This window comes from Lycorma delicatula, chromosome 9 (assembly GCF_047948215.1).
Source record: "Lycorma delicatula isolate Av1 chromosome 9, ASM4794821v1, whole genome shotgun sequence".
In the NCBI taxonomy this organism is placed as follows: Eukaryota; Metazoa; Arthropoda; class Insecta; order Hemiptera; family Fulgoridae; genus Lycorma; species Lycorma delicatula.
The window spans coordinates 90950179-90972124 of record NC_134463.1 but is presented as its reverse complement, the minus strand read 5'-3'; the positions used below and the strand labels follow the sequence as shown (position 1 = coordinate 90972124).

The window sequence follows — 21946 nt, the reverse complement described above, 5'->3', positions numbered from 1 at the left end:
GTCGAACATCATGCGTTCGTTCGACTGGAACTTTCCTCAGACGCACAGCTCATCAGCTGCCGGGCGGAACCGAAACAAATATTGCTCTAAATTTACCTGGTTGGTGAGCACCCGGTCTCCCGTTGCTCTTAAAAACGAAGGAGAGGCATACCATCCCCTAGATCCTGTATAGATCTATACAAAGACCTTCCCTTAGTCGTAGCGTGCCATTCTTGCTGCCATGCTTCCATCACGAGGCTGTAAAGCCTCCTTCGCAGGCGGGAGATGGGCAACTGTTCGAAATTAAGAACCGGTGCATTGAGATCACCGTTCCGCTCCGGTACAGGCGCGGCTCGAAACCGCATCCCAAATATCTCGGCCTCCTTGCCTCTTCGCAATTTCCACATGGCCGCCCCAACTTTAACCACTAAATCAATTGGGAGAACATTTCCCAATACAGTGGTAGCCTCGTAGGAGGTTGTTTTTAAAACACCAGTGCATACAATTAAGGCTCTGCGCCTGGCACTCCTTAAATTTTGAGCAAGTGCTCGATTCCTTTCCAACCTATGCGCCCAAACGGACGCCGCGTAAGAAATCATATTTTCGAAGACGCCTCGGTACACTATGTACAAATGACGGCCCGACAGCTTGTAATCCTTCCGACCAATCCTCCTAAGCTTTTCTCATCACAGAGACGGCGTCCACCGCTACTTGCGTAATGTGGTTACACAATTACAGTTACAACAGCAACTTCTCATCAAACAAAGCACCTACATACTAATAAACTCGAACATTATCATAAGAGAACCGCTTGGCAGGCTTTTCTCGGGGTGCCTAAGCTGGGATTGCTTTCCAACTTGTTGGAAGGTGGTTTTAGTGAGGGTGCTCTTAAAATCAGGAAAGGATCCTAGTGAGATCAGCAGTTATCGACCCATCAGCCTCTTGCCAATAATCGGCAAGTTGCTTGAAAGGCTGATTGTGGAACGGCTCTGGGAAAACATCGATATGAACTCGCTTCTAAATCGAGGCCAGTATGGCTTCATGAAAGGGGGTGGCACCGAGGATTGCATCTTAAATGCTCTTGCCTTGATGGAAAGCGCCGACTGTAAATATATTTTGGCAATTTTTATTGACATAGAGGCAGCATTTCCTTCCTTGTGTTGGAGTTCTGGGCTCTATGAGTTGGAACGCCGCAATGTTCCCGTAGCCTTGCAGGCCGTAGTACGTTACTACTTGTCTAATCACACGGCTCTGTTTAAGGATAAGCACCTAGATGTGGAAATGTCCATCATCAGGGGAAGCTCGCAGTGTTCCGTTCTCGGTCCCTTGCTGTGAAACCTGGTTTTCGACGGATTTTTGGGATCTTTCGCTAAATACGCTTAAACCTGTGCGCTAGTACAGCTGCAAAGTATAAACTTATGAAGACTAAAAATTAGAAAATAAAAAATATGTAAAAAAAATTTTTTAAACACCGCTATTAAATGAAACGCACTAGAAGGTAAAAAATAATTTTAGGACGGTATCTCAGAATGGATTTAACTGGATGAATGGCTTTAATGGTGATATGTAAGATTATGTGAAAGTCATCGCTTAAAATTAAAAATCTGATGTTTTTGCCGTGATGAATGGCCTAAAGAGTGGGGTGCCGCAACATTCCACTGTTTAGGCCATTCATCACGCATATGAAAATTCTGGCAAAAATATCAAATTTTTAATTTGAACCTGACTTTCACGTAATCTTACATATCACCATCAAAACTTGCTGTCAAATCCGTTCTGACTTACCGTCATAAAATTATTTTTTATATTTTGTGCGTTTCATTTAATAGTGGTGTTTTAAATTTTTTTTTACATATTTTTCATTTATTTATGATATTGTTTTTCTTCATAAAATAATGAACTATAACCGAAAAGTAGGCACCGGAATGTACCGATCACTAGCGGAAATCCCGATTCGTTAATATATATTTCTAGAATTAAATTTCTAATTTAACTTTCGTTATATCAAGTTTCAACATTAAAAAAAAATATATATATTTTTGCACAAGAGGTAATAAATTTTGGACACCTAATAATTCCATTCCGAAACGCCGCCCGCCAGGGGGCCTAGCTGCGGAGGCGTGCCGTAGGCACGCCCTGCAGCTAGTTGACATAAAATAAAGAGCGGTAGTGGGATACATTTGATGAAGTTTGCGTGATGTGAGTGCACGGTGGATAATTTATTTAGCGGGAGTAAACAAGAGTTGCCAAATTTTTTAATACCACTCGAACTAAACATTCTTTTCACTTCTGTTAAAGTTTGAAATTATATACTATCCACACGTCAGTTTTGAGCCTTGTAAGGAATTTTTAGAGTAACATATTTCACACTAAGATGGAAACACTTCGATCTAAGTAATATTTAGGCTACTATATTTCATCACATTATTTCAACCTAATCACGGTTGAATCTTGTTTTTACGTATTTTATTCGTTTTCATCGTTTTTTTTTCAAATTGCTGTGTAATAAGAATGAAACATTTTTAAATTTAGGTAGTTTAAATTTGTTGATTGTCTATTACTTTTGAAAAACGTAAACTTAAATTGATCTTTTATCCATTATTTTATATTTGTTTAAATTTTAAAACTATTACTTTCTCGAACTATTAAAGGAAAAATTATGATTATCTTGTCAAAAACCGTATATCGGGGTTTTCAAAATCTACGTTTTAGGCTACAACTAGTTCATGTAGGCCAAAAAACATATGTATTGTGTTGCACGATTTTAGCCTTATATTTTAGGATTGATGGAACTGAGTTTCTTCAAATTTGATTCAAATATCTCTGAATATGGGCCATTAATTTTTAACTCATTTTAAACTAATTTAACTCGTTTTAACTAATTTTAAAACTCATAAGAGGGTAGGATATAGCAAAAAAAAAAACAATTTCGATTTCCTTCAGAGGCATTTTAGAGAAAGCTTTATTAAACCAAATTTGTTACTACAATGTGCATATAAATAATCGATTTTTTTTTTCAAAAATCAACCCCCCCATTTTAAATTTAAATATTGATCACGAATGCCGGTGTTCTTTGGTGATTGGGTACAATTAACTACACCTATCAGGAATGGTCGGCCTGAGTCTGTTCAAGACTACACGTTTACCGATACATTCGCACAGATATTGATGAGCCACTAACTTTTAATTGTTCAATGCGTTATAAATAGAAATATTATTTTATTTATTTTCGCACTTTTACACTATCTCCCTTCGATTTAAATATTTTTCAACAATTTTTTGAAAATTCATACCTCATATCTATCAAAAAATTTCTATAATTTTTTTTCAATTATTAACCCCCGACCTAAATGTAGAAAAGTTTTTTGAAAATTCTATTTTTCTTATCTTAGCTTTTACTGAAGGAAAGGTTACATTTAGAGAACATTTTACATAATCAAATTTTTTAGCTTAATCTGCATATAAATATTTTTAAAAAGACTAAAAATTTATCTCCCAAATACGCATTTGAAAGCACAAAAAATGATCGGTTGTTATTTCTGAATTAATTTGTCAATAAAATCCTTATATATATCTTCACGATGCTGGTTCTTCAGATCGGCAAAACAGAGGGAAAAGTTAGTTAATAAGCCGGTACAAAATATATGTTCTGCGATACCTTTAAAATCAACAATTCATTATAATTTTGAACGTTTTTCTAATATGGTAAAAGTTAAATTTCAAAATTATTACTTTCTCGGCTATAAGGGGAAATTAGGGTGATCTTGTAAAAGATCGGGAATCAGGTTTTAAAAATTACGTTTTCACAACTAGTTCATCTAAACCAAAAAAAGCCATACATAAGGTTTAAATTTAAAAGAATAAGAACGAAATTACTTAAGGATTTTATTTTTAATTAATTATTTATATATTTAACATATATTTTTTTAACATTATAAAGCAAAAAATTTTAATTATTGGAACAAATTTGAATCACACCTTCAAAAATTCATATTCCAAAAAAAAAACTAATATTTAATGAAAAGGGTGTAATACAAAATAAAATGAAGTTTAAAAAATTGAATATAAATCCTTTAATAGAAATAAATACGTAAATAAAGAACAGAGAATTGTATAAAATGAAATAAAAATTTCTATGTATTAATATTTCAAAAAGTATATTTGTGGAAAAAATCATAATAAAAAATAAACTAAATCAATAGTTTTTAAAATATTTTTCTTTCAATCTAGAATAAATAATTACATCAGTACTCTAACAACTTAGAAATAAAAGTAGCATAAATAAAAATTGGCATAAATAAAACTCCAAGTAACAACTTATGTTTTTTAATCTAATAAAAAATATATCAACTAAACATGGAAAGCTATTGATTTTCTTCACTATTAGTTAACGTGAAATATTATTTAAAATTAGCATTTTAACTACTATAATTATTAATTAAAGCATAATTTCATCTTTATATATATATATATATATATATATATATATATAAGTGTAAGTATATATATATATAAGTGGTTCGATAAAGTACATATAATTACTCTTTTAGTAATTCTTACGACGAGTTGAAATTAAATTTTTTTTTTAAATCAGTACTAAATTCAAACATTCAAGTCTATTTTTGTGAATAAAAAACTAAGAAGAAAACTTCGATTTTCTATTAAAACTGAATTAATCCTTAATTTCTATTATATGAAATGTAAAATTAACACTCTCACAAAGAAATGAAGTATTTTCTCAGAAAGGCTAAAAGATAAATCTAGATGTATTGAATATCTATAATCGACTTAAAAGAGAGAAAGCTCACAAGCGCAATCTATTCCTCTATAATCCATTTTACCCTGGCTGTCATCCTATAAAAGCTGCCAATGAATGATAATGAAATTAATTTTTGTAGCGCATGAAAAATTCCATGCCTGACCGGGACTCAAACTTAAAACTTCTGATTAAAAATCAAAGACGCTACTATTCCAACACGGAGAACGGAAAAATTGATTTCTAAAGACAATAATCCAATTTAGGAAACTTGTACCAAATTAGAAGAAAAAATGAAAGCAGAATAAAGAAGCGCTTGGCTTATTATAAATATAAAAGAAGTTCTAGCAAGTCGTCCGTAGATCAATATTTCTTTCCAAATTTTGTTTATAAAAAAAGCAAAGTTTTAAGAAATTCCCGTAATAAACAGGAATTAGATAGTAGAAAAAAGTAATTTTATTAATAATTTGTAAATGTAGCAAAAATGTCAATGTAAATTTCTTCTCGCTGATTATTTTTGTAATTTGATGTTTTTTTTTTAAATCTTAAGTATACGGTCAAAAATTAGAGTAGTCAAGCTTTAATTTTTTTTTATTTGTCTCTGTACTCGTACAAGGAAGTATTCAAATATTCAGCTAAGTATTTTTCAGATTTCAATGGAAATATCCATTTTGATCATCCCTGAATTCATTTTGACTATTTTCTGCGTGACGTCTGTACGTATGTATATCTCATAATTCATAAACGATTAGCCTTAGAATGTTGAAATTTGGGATTTAGGACTGTTGTATTATCTAGTTGGGCGCCTCCCCTTTTTATTGCAATTGACTGGACCAAAATTGTTTAAAAATCTCCAAAATCCCAAAAATTTAGATTTTGGACTTTTTCTTTATCTGCCGTAATAAGCCCTCATTGAATTTTTAAACGATGTATCATGTATCATAATCGGTACTTATTTTCATTGCTTCCAGAGTTATAGCCCAATAAAATTTTAAGTAATGAAATATTTGGATTTTACAAGGGGAAGGCACATTGGTTCGAATCCGACTTCATTTCCTTTTTTTTTTAACTTATTTTTTAATTTAAATATATAATTTATTAATAATTATTAACCTCTGATTATAAAAAAAATACAATAAATAATAATTCAATAATAATAAAAAAAAAAAAAAAAAAATAGGTAATAAAAAATATATGTAATAGGCGTACAAGGAAGTACGGAAAATCTGATGTGGTGTTCACATCAGATTTTATTTTTTGTAAAAGTGTAGTAGGTATTTAACTTTAGTTTGAAATATCAGGAAAACATAATTTTTGCATATTTTTTTTAATCATCTATCACCTTTCTAGACCGCCTGAACGCCACCAATTTTCTGTAGGCTTTCTATCGCCCCCCCTTGAAGGTCTCTAGCGATCACAAGGGAGCGTTATCGCCCACTTTGAGAACGAATGGTCTAAAGTAGTAATTCATGGTTTTTAATCAAACAACTATTTTCATAAATATAAACAACTATTTTAACAACTATTTTCATAAATATAAATATACGTTACTCTTTTAGTGTTATTTCTAAGTATGACCATCTAGTTTTAGATTTAAATTTATTATTTTTTTCAAACTATTTTTTTTATTTACTTTTTAAACACTTTATTTTGTATTTTATATACAGTGTTCCTCGAAGAAACAGAAACTTTCATAACATGTTCTACTGGTGAAAATAATGAAAAAGCTTCATGTATTGGGTTTAATTCTTAACATCTTCATGGAAAATTGCACTTAAAAGAATACACTTTTACAGATTACAGAAAAATTAAATTATCCATCATTAAAATAAATAGTTTATAATTTTTACTTTGCTGGAATCATAGCTATAGTTAGGTAAATCAGGTGTGGGTTGTTTTTTTTGTTTCTTTTCTCGACGTTCCATGACCCAGGAACTCCCAAAAACAAAAAAGGTGAGGGGAAATGTTCGTGCGTATGTACGTACGTGTTTTGGCATGTTTGAAACTTAAAACGTTTTTACTGGATAAACCGATTTTGATAAAATTTGGCGCAGAGTCGTTTATGCGAGGAAATATTTTTTGGTAAAGGTTTGTCCAGGAGTTTCTTTGGGGTCAATTTTCTCAAAAATTGCAAAGATAACCCCGCATTATATAAATCTCAATACATGGGTACATGCTTCTTACTATTTAAAAAAAATCTGATGCGGACACCATATGACTTCCTTGTACGCCTATTAATTTACATATACACATTTTTTGCCGCACTTCATTTAAACTTATTTCATTTGACAGTGAGATACAAACCTTTAATTCTTTAATAAAATGGACAGTTACACAGTTTAAATATTAGTTTTTATTAAAATCAAATATTTATAAAATTATTAAATAATTCAACAATCTTACATGAAATATTAGGATGCGGTAAACTTCCCTTTATTACTCGTATTACTAGGTATTATTCGTATCTTCGTTAGTTGCTGATTATCAAAAGTTTCAGATTTCTGGTGTTTCGTATAAATCAAACTTAATAATAATTAAAATATTCCGTTTAGTGAACTCTTGTATACCGGTTACAAATGTTAATTTGAACCTTACGGTGTAAAATATTTAGTTTGTATGTTAAACATGATTTCGAGCCAAACTCTGTCCCTTTCTTATTTAAAAATATTTTTTTTATATAGGTTTTTAATTCCAGATGTATTTTGATAAAAAGAAATTAGTTACAATTTTAAAATTGTCAAAAAATGACCAGAACGTTTTTAAAAAAATCTTCAAACAGGAGCTTTGCGGTATTTTGGTGATAGATTTTCAATAAATATAAAGATTATCTTACGACGTGTTCGCCAAACTTAACGGACTGATTCAAGTAATCAAAATAAACAAAAACTTTTATGTGATATATCTCTACCGCGCTTCATTTTCTCTCTGTCCACCGTTTTGTGTTTTTAATGATAATTTATAAAATAAGAATAAATTGAGACATTTTAATGAAATTTGATGTACGTTTGTGAAATAAATGGATTTAAAAACACCACAAAGGCGTTCATTAATATTTTTTAATCATTAATAGATCCATAAATATTAGTTTTATCGAATTATGTTGTTCAATTTTTATAATTGTATCCCCAAGTATCTTTTCCACAGAAGAAAAAAAGACGTATAGAAAATCACAAGGAAAATCCTATGTGGATATTTGCTATTACCTCCTCGATTAGTCAATATTACAAATTCGTTATTAGTTGTTTATTTTAATGGGTAAACTAATTATCCAAATAATCTATTAATAAATAATAATAAAAAATTTTATTTAAAATTATTAATTTTTAGATTAAAATCGATCAGTAATATAAGAGTAAAAGTAGAAGAAAAGTAAACTCTGATTCAGAAATGTGCGCGACAAGGATTTAATCTGTTCTCCACTTCTACACAGAAGTAATAGATGAAGAATTGAAGGAAGGTTTTAAGAACAGACAACTATCCGAGAAGATAAAATAATGTTAATATTTTTCTTCTAGAAAAAATAAAAAATGAGTTAGAACAAATATTGAACGGGATGAATTTATTCCTAGATAAGAAACACTGGACAAGAAAATTTCGTTTTTTGTTTATTGCAAGAATGTTAATACGAGTAGTTGAATCTTATATTAGTGTTTTTGATGCTGATTTCAAATATGTAAGTGGTTCCTTTCTAAAGAAATGAAACGCAAGAAAAGGAATCTTTCAACTTAAATGATGCTTTATACAGTCTATCTTAAAAAAGGTTTTTGAATAATAATAATAATTAAATGACTGACATGCAACAATAATAATACAAATATTCATTGCAAAGCAACGAAAATTTGGTTTTTATCATTTTACAATAATAATTTTAGAAATACATAAGCAGAATTAAACTCTTGGTCTTCAAAATTTCACCTATTTAGTATTTTGTATTTAGTTATTAAATGTTATTTTTTTGTTAGTTGTATAAGTTCATTATTTATAAACAATATTACGTTAGTAGTTATGTAAAAAAATTGTTATGTACATTGTTAGTTACTTAAAGAAATATTTTTAGATATTTAAGTTGTTTAAAAGATAAAAATTGTACGTAACTCAAAAAAAAAGTTACTTATGTTAGATATTAAGTTATTTACTTTTAAAAATTATTTTATTTAGTTATGTTAATTATTAAAAAAAAGTTATTTTTTGTTAGTTGTGTAGGTTGTTAGTCGTTGTTTGTGTAAGTTGTCCTTTACACAACTGTGTAAGTTGTGTAAAGGACAATGCTACGGCTCATACAGCCAATAACACTATGATTTTCCTGAATCGATGTTTTCATGGACAAGTGATTTCTAAGAGGGTTGCGGCCCCGTCAGTCTCCTGATTTATCTCCCTGACTCTTTCTTGTGGGAATACCTTAATGATACTGCTTACAAAAGTCATCCTCACAATGGTGGCGAATTGCAGAACGAAATTGAATGATGTGTAGCCGCTATTCCTCAACAAACGTTACAAAATGTGTTTAACAGCAAGCAACGTCGCATTCAATTATGAGAATCGCATAATGGAAACCAATTTCAATTTACTAATTTTTCCACAACCTTCTGAACACTATATTTTTAAAAAAATGAACGTTTGGACAAACTGGAAATGTGACCGAAAGCATTAAATTTAGAGGAATATAAAAAATACAACACTAAGTGAAATAAGTTTTACAATTAATCTTTTTTTTTACTGATAGGAGGAAAATTGTTTAAATATTTTTATAATTACTGAAATAAAACTAATATATCAAAAAACTCAATAAAAATTCTCAATTTCATGAATACAATACGCGTCATCGAAATCAATTCACATATTTTAAAAGTGGGACTTCAATCATTTGTTTTAACTATTTATGTGTGCAAAATATTGTTCTCCTCTCCGTCAATATAAATCTACAAAAATAAGTATTAGTGAACTCTTCCTAGTAAAACGCTACGGATGAGTTTCTCGGGGTTAGCTGGTATTAGAACGTAAAACGTAAAACTTTTTAATAATTTTGATTTAATTAATTTTAACCTCTACTTTTTTTTATTCGCTTTGCTAAAAAGTTACCAATATACTGGAAACTTCATTATAAAATACGGCTATGTATATATCAATATTGTGTGTATATTAATATCTAAATAATTTATTCTACGTGTATGAATTATTTTTTTAATGTTGATATATTATAAGTTATGAATATTGATGTTTAATTATTACGGAATCTTCGTTCCAAATGTGTATTTTAACATAAGCATTGAATGAATAAGTAATAAGTAAAATATTGTACGTTAGGTCTTGTTCTAACATTAATGTAAAAACCATAATATATATCTTTCACGGAAGTAAAGAAAACACGAAAGTTAGAAAGTATCATTATTAAAGAAAACACGAAAGTTAGAAAGTATCATTAAGTATTAAATAATAATTAATATGCGAACTGTAAAAACTTATTACTTTTTATGTTTACCAAATAATACAAATAGACCAGCTAGTACGTGAAAGTGTATCGGATGGTGCTAATCTTGAATTACGTAGCAACCCGCTTTTATGTTGATGAGTACGAGCGCTTGAGCACTGATGTGCAAAATTTTAATATAAAATATATATGAGTGAAGTTAAATATTATTACTCGTCAAAGATAAGAAATCTCATTTGTCGCACAGGTTGAGGAGGACTGCTGAACTGGTGACCGGCTTTTCGCTACTTACAATGTCTTATCGCAACGTAAAATCGTTTACACTGTACTATTACCAGTGCCGACATTATTTCAGGTCCCGTCTCAAAGTAGAACCACGCATTATGTATTTATGTTTTCTAAACTTAAACGACAAACAGTTCAGCTTGAATTACCAGTAAGAAGCAAAAACACAGACCGAAATTCATGCTACAACTTAGAAGAAATTTACATTTAAAAATACGTATCGAAAGTAGTGCCAGAAGATTCCAAATCTGTCACAAAATAGGTGAATGCTATAATCAAAAACTGGATTATAAGGCTGTGCAAAGTGTACATAACCGCTTCATTTTCCACATTTTTTCTAAAAGTTAACACAATTTATCAACAAATTAAAGCAATTATGTTTTGATTAATTGCCGCCGTGATACAATATCTTGGTTACGTTGAATTATTTATGTAGTTGATTAGGTGGTGGTTCAAATATTTAAATAAAAAAGCACTGAATTAATTATGAGTAGAAATTATATTTATTATAGTTGTTTATGAATTCGCAAATATATATCAATCATGAATGATAATGTAAGTCTTCCAGCTACGAATTTAGACGAGACTGCGAGACCAAACTGCCTGAATGAAGTGAGGAGCTTGCTTATATGCTGTGTACGGAGCCGCTGAATCATCAGGAGACGAGTGCATTCGAAAGGAGCTGTGTGAACTCTACGGAGCCGCTGAATCGTCAAGAGGCAAATGTATCCGAAAGTATTCGATTGAAATTTAAAGAGCCGAGTGATGCCGACAGGAGCCGAGTGCATCCATAAGGAGCTGTGTGAACTGTACGGAGCCGCCGAATCGTCAGAAGCCGAGTGTGAATCCGACCGAAGCCGAAATCTTTCAATTTTAAAAGTCGTAATTTAAACGAAATTTAATATTTCTCATTAATAGTGAATTTTAAATATAATGAATGAAAGTCTATACAGAATGAACCCTTCCACCAAGTTAACTTTCCGAGAAATAAATCTCAAGATTTCGACTTTTTAATTTTCTTTACGGCAATGTTATGTGATGTTTTTTATCGCTAAATTTATTAAAAAAGTAACTTTCATACCAGTGGTAGTAAAATACAACAAACTATTACGTGAATGATAAAATATAATCAGAAGATTACGTTAAAAATATACAAAAAATAACATCAGTAATTTCAAACATATGAATAATTATAAAGCTCCGTATCTTAAACCCTTTTACAAGATCGAAATATATTTTCAATTAAATTTTTTTTTTAATCGAACTAATTATCAATGACAAATGATGACAAAGAATTACGTAATCTCCGTGTATCACCGGATATATCTTGACTACTGGTAAAAATATAAAAATAAACTTTCATATATGGGTCCCGTATGCTCCATATCTGCCTGCTTCCTTAGGCGATTGTAAACGAAATTAAATGACATCAATGCCTCCTGTAAATTAAGCAAGATTAAATTTTATCAAAGTCAAACCATCTATTCTAGAGATATTAAGCAAAAAACGAGCCAACATATATACATACTTCTGAAATTTTTCAATGCTTAAAGTTTGTTTTTTGGTTAAAGGCGGTCATGACAGGTGAAGATCTGTAAAGACCTTTTGCAGACGTTTTGACACCTAAGTAGCCCAAAAAACTGAATGGAAATTTTCCGAATGTCAATGTTCATATGTACGTGTGTTCCGGTGTCGGCTTCTAAATCACCTTATATCTCCAGAACTACTGAACCAATTTTGACCAAACTTGGCCAGATTACTTCTATTGATGCCATTAAAGTTTCAAATTAAGGTCAAGGGGGTGAGGCTATAGAGCAAGTTCACCCTCAGTATCTCGAGATTTCGCCTAATTAAGGTCATATTTTTCTTAGTCACATTTGTTAGCAATTAAAAAATAACAATATTAGCTAAAAAGAGTTTGCAAAATCTCACCCTCACCCCAAAAATGCTCTGACCTACTTCTATTTTGTGACGTCACAGGTGAGCGGTAGAATTAAATAAATGAATAATATTTAAAATATAAAAACGTGACTCGGTCTGACCGTGTCTCGAACTCGATCGACCGATTGACTAGGTACCTGGTGTGTTAACCCTCGCGGCTACACCAACGTCGATTGCACAAGAGAAATTTGTTCTATGTAAGTTGTGAAATAACATTAGTTTAGTTAGGGCCGACCGTCGCCGATAGTACCGCCACAGCCGCACGAATCAAATAAGGGTATGCGCGCGCACTGTAGTCAGAATCATTGAATTAAATAAACGAAAAATAATACATTTAAAGAAAATAATAAATATTTTAAATAAAGGTGTGTGCGTGTGTTTATGCAAGTCGTGCATCAGAAACAACTCACAGTTGTAGGATTTTAACATCAAACAACCTGTAGGAATATACCAACTATATATATTGTACCGAAAAATAATAAGGTCTTAGTAAAAAATTCATATACTCACAATTAAAAAAATAATTATTACAGTATATCCAATATCCGTGTTATCGCTTATAAACAATTTTTTCCCCGCTCAGTATGAACACATGTACCCAATTCTACGATCATGCAAAATAAATTTTTTTTTCACTCTTCACTAAACGGAGAGATTAGTAATACTAACAACGCGGGTTACGTTATGTTGAAAGCAGATGCAAATTCCAAAGTAATTTCTGCTCTCCGTTTTCGTAGACTTATAACAATTAAGTTACTAAAAAATGTATTTTTTATTAACATTTATATTTTTATAAACCTTATTCTATTCTACTAAAGAGCATTTGTATGCATGTCTGTCTGTGTGTGCGTCCTCGTTAGCTGAAAATATGCTTACATGATTGAACATACTGCCCGTCAAAAAATCATAAGATTCTTTCTTACATGTTTATGAACAATAAATAACAACAGTAATAAGTTAATAAATTTTACTACCGTAATTCAATCATTCAATATCGAAACAGATCTTAAAACACAACTATTTTCAATAAAAATAAATCGATACTGAAAATACTACCGATTATCCATTTACAATCGTATGTATGATTTTTTTTTGGCCTTGTAGTTACAATAAAACATACATATATGCAAAACACGTGGATCAAATCAAGTGGTAAACAATAAAGGTCAAAATTAGAAGAATTTTGAATCCTATATATCCTCCTTAGCGATTTATTGATTTTGAAGCCAACTTATCTTCTTTTGTTATTATGTCAAGGAAGGTTAGTTTCGTATTACGATTATTTGTTTCGTAAATTGAATATAATATATAAACAATAAATAAATTAATTTAATTTATATTTAAGCTTCCAGCTCTCGTATTGAGTGAATTTGCATATGGATATTATGGATCTTATGAAAATGTTGAGTGTGCAATCTTTAAAAGAAACCCAAAAACAGATCTAAACCAAATTTAATTGGAAAGATTTGTTGATTTTTTTGCTTTTCCTTGATCAATTTTCATCATTCAAAAAATAACATTTTTACAAGAGGTAATCAATTTTGGACATCCCAACCCCGTAGGGGGAAGACACCCACCTTGTGACGTTACCAGTTACCACACTACCCCCTCCGTTCCGAGCCCTGAGGGGCTTTACCGGAGGTCGTCTTTAGACCTTCTAACTGATTACATCTCACAGTCATCAGCCAGGCCTCGATCGGGATGCCACCGATGTAAATGCCTCGGCACATTTGCATCAGTAAAATACAAATAAAATTTCACCTTCACGTAGGCCTCAAACGGATATGTTCACATCCAACCTAACGTGATTCCTTCAAACTAACTGACCGAAAAGGTGGAAGCGCGAACCCCGCGCCTAGTCCAGATTTGACAGCACAGTTCATAACTGTGAATGCCTTCAGAAAAACGAACGACTTTAAAGTTAAATCGGTGCTACACTCCTACCAATCAAAATTATGTTTTACGCAACACAGAAATTCGGACCTGGACCCAAATAACTCGACCAATTTACATCACCTAATAAGGGGACCGTAACATCATTCCGGTCTGCGCGGCAGCCGGGGACAAATCCCTCACCCCCAACCCCGGTCCTATCAAGGAGTCTCGCGCGGCATTCCCAAGTCACAACCAGGACCTCCACCGGCGGAACGAAGCCACGCCCCAGGTCGCACGGGCTACCATACCCCGGCAGCCGCCCCCACCAGCGGGAGCCGCAAATCGAATCACAAACAACACCGATAATAATCGTGGCACGATGCCAATGCGCTTACCTTTTGTCTGAGGCGCCGCCCGCCAGGGCAACCCACCCGGAGGGTCTAGCTGCGGAGGCGTGCGCTAGGCACGCCCTGCAGCTAGTATATTACTAGGGGGCTGCGCCCTCTGGCCGCTTTGAGGTTAGGTGTGACTTGATTCTCCGGGTGTTTTAAGTCACTGCCCGTATCAGTAGATCAATTAGGTCTCGGGTGCAATTGCAATTGCAATTTTCGTGTTTTCAGCATTTTTCTTATCATTTAATAGTATAGTAAGGATTTTAAAAAAAATGAAAAATTTGAATTTCTACTACATTTAAAAAACTGAATAAAAATCTATGGGTTGATAAATCGAATGAAGGTTTTTTTGAGTCCATTCAAAATTAAAGATATATATTAAATTGTAAGAAATAAATTAAAAAAAATTATATATATATATATATATATATATATATATATATATATATACACACACTCGCATGTATATAACATACAGCATATTATGCCTGTATATATATTCAGCATATCCTGATAAGATTTTATGCAGTACATTAAAATATATATATATATATATATATATACATATATTTTTAGGTAACTATGTTAAATTATACTAAACACTCCACTGCATATTAGCATTAGAATTACAGTGCAATTATTCCTAATAGACAATTTGGAATGCGTATTTATTTAGGCTATGCGGGTAATTAACATTATTTACTATACTTACAAAATAAAACACATCATAAGTTGCAAGTACACAAAAATGCAAACTAAACTTAAAAGTACGTAAGTGTTTAGAAAAACACTAACTATTGAATACAAATTTAAAAGAAAAATTCATAGTTTGTTTCTTTTATTATTTAAATTATTTTATATAGCTAGCAATATAATAATAATATTTGATGTCAGCCGTTTAAAATTTTGGAATAAATTATATGTTTTGCATAAAATAATCGATCCCATGACATTTTGATCGATACGAAGTTCGATAATATAATTTTAAAATTGGATCTTCTTTTAAGATATCTTTAAATGTTTGCGTTGTTAATGCTTTATCACACTTTCCAACAAAAAGTAGTTAAAATTTTATGGATTATTCGTAACTTTATTTACTTCCTTGTACGAAGAAAATAAAATATTGATTCTGCGAAAAATTTCGGTTTTCAGATTTCAACGGATGTATCCATTTTGACCATCCCTGACTCCATTTTGACTAGTTTCGGCGTGACGTTTGTACGTATCTCGCATAACTCAAAAACGATTAACCGTAGGATGTTGAAATTTTGGATTTAGGACTGTTGTATTATCTAGTTGTGCACCTCTCCTTTTGACTGCAGTCGACTGGACCAAAAGTGTCCAAAAAAGCCCAAAATCCAAACAAATTTGGATTTTGGACTTTTTCTTAACTACAGTAATAAGTCCTTATTACTGTAATAAGGGCTTTACAACAATATATCATAAGTGGTAGCCTACTCATTTTCATTGGTTCCAGAGTTATAGCTAAATAAAATTTTAATTAATGAAATGTTTGGATCTTACGAGGGGAAAGCACATCGGTTCGAATCACACTTCATCTCCTTTTTTTTAATTTAAATATATTGATTTATTAATAATTATTAACCTGTGATTGTAAAACAAATTTTACGATAAATAATAATTCCATAATAACAATAAAAAAGGTTAAACAAATATCAGAAGTTATTAATGAAATAAAATTTTATGTACTTTTTATTTTAAAAAAAAATGTGTATATTGAATTCAATAGGCGTACAAGGAAGTCATGTGGTGTCCAGATATACATATGCCGTTTAATCTTAATTATCTGAACACTTCACAATCCGACACGGTTTTAAGAGTAGTAATAGACGAGTAAGATAGGTTAAACAAGATGGTTGTGCTGGTCGAATAAGTGACGGCACTTCAGCGCACGCGTTGTTACGATATCCAATATACGCCAACTGCTTCTGTTCAATGCATTGTAGAATTTTAATGACGAGTTGCGACTCAAATTTCGTATGTTTTGTCCGAATAGCGTCCTCTTTGCACGGTATGTGTGTCGCCATGGAATTTGACGCTTGCTGCCTAATAGCTGTTATCCTGCACATCCAATCATTCTAAAAACATTTCCTTTTACCAGTTTTCATAAAACAGAATCCATTTTAGTTTACATTTTTTTATCCTTTGCAGAAATTATTGACGCGAATAGATTTTAATAACAATACTACTAGAGTGTTCAGTGACGCAATCTTATAGGAGAATTTCCTTCTTTTGTTACATTTTTAATTGAGAGAAATAAAGGGAAAATGGGTTACACAATACAGCAGAGAATATTCATTGTCTTCCAATAGATGTGCCAGTTATGCCCAGACCCAGAATTCCTTCACAGAAAAATATTGTGCGGATGCACCGAACAAGTCCTCCAACAAGCGGCTGCAAAAGTTACAAGAGACAGGGAATGTGGCAGATGCAGCCAAAAGTGGTAGACCGAAAATGCTAACACCAGAAAAGTTGATCAACTTGCAAGCTTTTAGTCCCAAGAAGTCTGTGCAACGCCTAGCTAACCTTTCTGTCGGTAGTGCACACGGCATTGTGTAGTGTTTAAAGATGAATTCCTACAGAATTCGTGACGTTCACCAGGTGTAACCTGCAGACACTGAAAAACATGTAGCTTTCTGTCAACAGTTCATGTGACCTGTAACGCCAGATGGGGAAGAACTCGATTATTGGTTTTGGTCTCATGAGGCACGGTTTCACCTTGATAGATACGTGAATGCACTGAATTCACGCATTTGGTGTACACCAGCCGCAAGGACAAAATGTTTGTTTTTTATGTGCAATTTCACGTAAGCGAATCTTCATGACATTCTTTCATGGCATAAAGAATAGTGAACACTACATGCAGATTGCGCAACAATTTGTAAACACTATACCTGCAGACCGGATAAAGTACACGTAGTTTCAGCGGGACAGTACTACAACACTCATACAGCCAATAACAGTATGACTTTCTTGGAATAGTATTTTCATGGACAAGTTATTTCAAAGGGGTTGTGGCCCCGTCGGTTTCCTGATTTATTCCTTTCTGACTTTTTATTGTGGGATACTTTAAGGATTCTGCTTATAAAACTCATCCTCACAACGTTGCCAAATTGCAGAGCGAAATTGAACGATGTGTTACTGCAATTCCTTAACAAACGTTTCAAGATTTGTTTAAGAGAATACGAGGTCGTACTCAATTATGTGAATCGCATAATGGTGGTCTCTTTCAATTATTTTTGTAACTTACTAATTTTCCCATAAGATTGCGTCACTTTTTGAACATTCTATAGTATAATTACCAATACAGTCCTACTAAACTATTACCCTTGTACAAGTAATTTTAGTTTCTAGGAAAATAATATAATAAAAGTTAATCGTTATCGTTATTATGTAAGTTATCAGTATTTAAAAGTAATACACCCAGTAAATCTAAACAAAATTAATTATTTTAAGAAATAATAAACCAACACTTACAGACAAATAACGATGCATACCCTGTGAACGTTTGCTGTCAAGAGAAACAATTAGTAATAAGAAATGAATCATTCCCTCTTTAATGAGCTTAAATCCACGATGAAAATAAAATTTAAATTACAAGTTTGGAAGATAACAATGTGTACCATTTTATGAAAAAAGAAACAAATAGATTTGGAAAACAAGAAAAGAAAATCGGTTTATAATTTCAATTTTATAAGTCTGAAGAAAGAACAGCAGCTGCAGTGTAAAGTTTATCGTGTCCGCACGCTGACGATACTTCCTTGTGCGCCCAGAAAAAACCTTTCAGGGCTAAGATCGGAGGGGATATGTAGTGATTGGGATCGTCACAAAACGGGTATCTTTCTCTACGGGGTTCAGGATGGATGGATATGATCAATCAATGGATCGGCCTAATATCGAATTAAAAATAAAAATAAGTAGAATATTTGATAAGATAACTGCAAAATGTATCATATTATTCTGTAATAAAAAGCATATATGACAAAGTAGTAAATATGAGTAACACTAATTAAAATATCGAATGCATTATATAATCGTCTAATTTTTAAATTTTAAATTTAAATAATGCAATTATTACATTTTTTTTTTTTTAATTTTTAGCCTAATATTACTTTACTCGTTATACTTTACTACATACAAACATTTACTACTACTGCATAAAATTATTGTATAATTGTACATAAGCAGAACAATACGATATAAACCTTGTGGTATTTGTGAGTCTGTTACTCTTTCACGTAAAAACTAAGCAACCGACTGAGCTGAAATTTTGCATGAACGTGGTTTTTATAAATGAAAAGAACATAGGACTATTACCGTAACGAAATGTTTCATCGTATCAATATGGTGGTCGTTTTAATGGCTTACGGTAACAATCGGATTATGTTCCTTGTCGATATTCAACTTTACTATGGCTAAACCGTTAGTCAAATCGAATTTGAAGACCACATGCAGTAATTAAAACTACATTTTCTACAAAAAAAATGTATTTTCCATATCTCTTTGTGTTATCGATAGAAGTAGATTTAAATGTGCGACCGAGAACGGCGCGACGGCTCAACCAACAACCATTGTTATTCTATGTGTGATACGAGTGCCTGCCGTTATATAACCGAAGTACGGTAACCTATTCTTGGTATGTTGGGTAACACTGAGAACCTAGGGAAAACATTTTACCCATACAAAGGACGGGTAACCAGCTATAACTACTATTACCCAAATTTTCGAGTCCTGTGCTGACCATACTGCTGCTCTAAAGAAATTAAAATACACCGATAGTTTTTTTATAAATAAAACTGGCTTTAATTGTTATTTATCAGTATTAATCTCACAACCATGAGGATAATGAAGGTAGTAGGGGTCCAGGAGGCGGATTCCCCTGGTTAGACGGGAAGGACCATGTGAATGGCTAGTGAGTAATAGTACAAAAAATTATGGAACTATGTATTATGCTAAATGAATAATAGAATATCAGCTGGAGCATGTTCCGTTAACTAACTAGTAAGCTTCAATTTTGTGGCAACATTTATAAAAGGAAACATAATACTGAATAAAAAGTTTCAAATTATTTAAAGATTGGCTCATGGGGAGGAAATAGAGATGTTAAATAAGGAATTTAGTATAAATCGTTCAACCATTTATGATACTAATAAAAAGTAGAAAGAAAATTTATTGTTTGATGAATGAACTTGGAGAGAAAAAAAACCCGTTCAAAAATGAGATTTTCTGGAAATGAAAGACAAGTAATATATTTTTAGTTCAAAAGTTATAAAGAAATTAAGTTATAATATATATTTAATATTGAAATACGTACCTCTTTTTTAGGGACGTAATTTATGTACGTCCCTATTTCAGACAATATTTTAAAATGAAAAGGAACGTTCGTTTATCAGGAAATAAAAAAGATTTATGTAGCCAACGACCGTTACTTTCAAACATGTCCGTCGTTCCTGATTTCGTATAATACTCGAATATTATTAAGCAGCTCATTTTGCTAGAATAAAATAAGAGTAAGCTAAATAATTAAGCCTTTATATTTATTAAAAATGTCTTAACACATTAGTATTCTTGGTAATCCAGACGAATTGATAATCTAACAATCCTCTGGTTCCAAGCTTATATTTAACTGCAGTTATACTCGAGCTCGCTTTAATTTCCCGGCGAATACATCTAGAATAGCTACATTAACGGGGAAAGTATGATCATGTCAAAAACGGGGTATCGGGTTGTTTACAAATCATTACGTTTTAGGGTGTAACTAGTTCATCTAGACGAATTAAAACATATGCGTATATGTAAGAATGTATGTATGTTTGTTTATGTATTACATTCCTTTCAGCCTTATACGTCAGGACTGACCAAACCGAATTACTTCAAATTTGACTCAAATATTTCTATATATGGGGCATTGCTCGTAAATAAAACTTTATTAAATTAGATTTGTTATTAACTAAAATGCATATATAAATAATACAATTTTTTTTTAAATCAACCCCCACCTCTCAAAATTGAAATATATCTTTTTCTCTCTTCGATTTAAATACTTATCAAAAATTTTTTTAAAGTTTACACTTCATATACAAAGTTATCAAGAAACGTCTAATTTTTTAAAATTATAGACCCCGGATCTAAAATGCGGAAAAGTTTTTTGAAAATTTTATTTTACCCTTTATTGAAGCAGAGGGTTGATAGATTTAGAAAAAACTCTACTTAAGCAAATTTGTTAAGCTTATAACCTACATATGAATATTTTTAGAAAGAGTTTTCTTAAAATCTATTCCTCATCACCAAAAAAATATTCCTTTTTTGTTTTTTGGTTTTAACTCTTATTTTTTACTTTCCCATCTATACTATAGCAGCATGTACTGTAATCGGTACAATTTAGCCATATGCCGTTTTCACCGGATCTTGACGTTTTCACACCTAAGGAACCCATAAAACCGGATGGAAATTTTCCGGATATTCGTATGTACGTGCTGTGTGTGTGTGTGTGTGTGTGTGTGTGTGTGTGTGTGTGTGTGTGTTCGGTGTCGCACTCTAAATCACCTTTTATCTCCAGAACTACTGTACCGATTTTTACCAAACTTGGTAAAATTATTTCTATAAATGGGGCATTCATGCCATTCAATTTTCAACTTAAAAGGTCAAGGGGTTGAGATTGTAGAGCAAGGTCACCTTCAGTATCTCGAAATTTCGCCTAATTAAGATCTTATTTTTCTTAGGCACATTTGTTAACAAGTAAAAAATAAAATATTTGAAAAAGAAATTTTGAAAAATCGCACGCCCACCCCAAAAAAAGCTCTAAACTATCTGCTAAGTGGGTGTACTGCGTCAATATTACATTCTGCCACCAAAAGGAGCGCTAGTGTAGCACTGACGTGATAAATTAAGTTGTGTATGTATACGTGAGTAATCCGCGTGAAGGGAAAGTCCTACAACAGTGTTGTCAGCTTTTTTTTTTATTAATTTCCAGGAAAGTCGTGCAATACATTGCCAGTTTTTTATTTAATTTACCTTAATATTATGAATTCTCAATTTAGTTTACTTACTTTCTTTTTCCTGTATTTATTTATATATGTTAAGGTATTTCAATTTAATATTTATTAATGTTGATTTTATATAATATATTACATATTTATTATATTGTTATTTTTAATGTTTAGAATTTATATTATATTTTTTAATTTATTATAAGGACTGGACTTAGTTTTCTTATTTTTCATTTTCATTAAAGTAAGCTAATATTTATATGTAAATGAGTGTGTATGC

At 31.7% G+C, this 21946-nt stretch overlaps 1 protein-coding gene across 1 annotated transcript in view; it reads right to left on the bottom strand.

Annotated features, from left to right (window-relative positions):
* Window positions 1-21946, bottom strand: part of LOC142330305 (uncharacterized) — a 148160-nt gene that overhangs the window by 66434 nt on the left and 59780 nt on the right. The window lies entirely within an intron of this gene.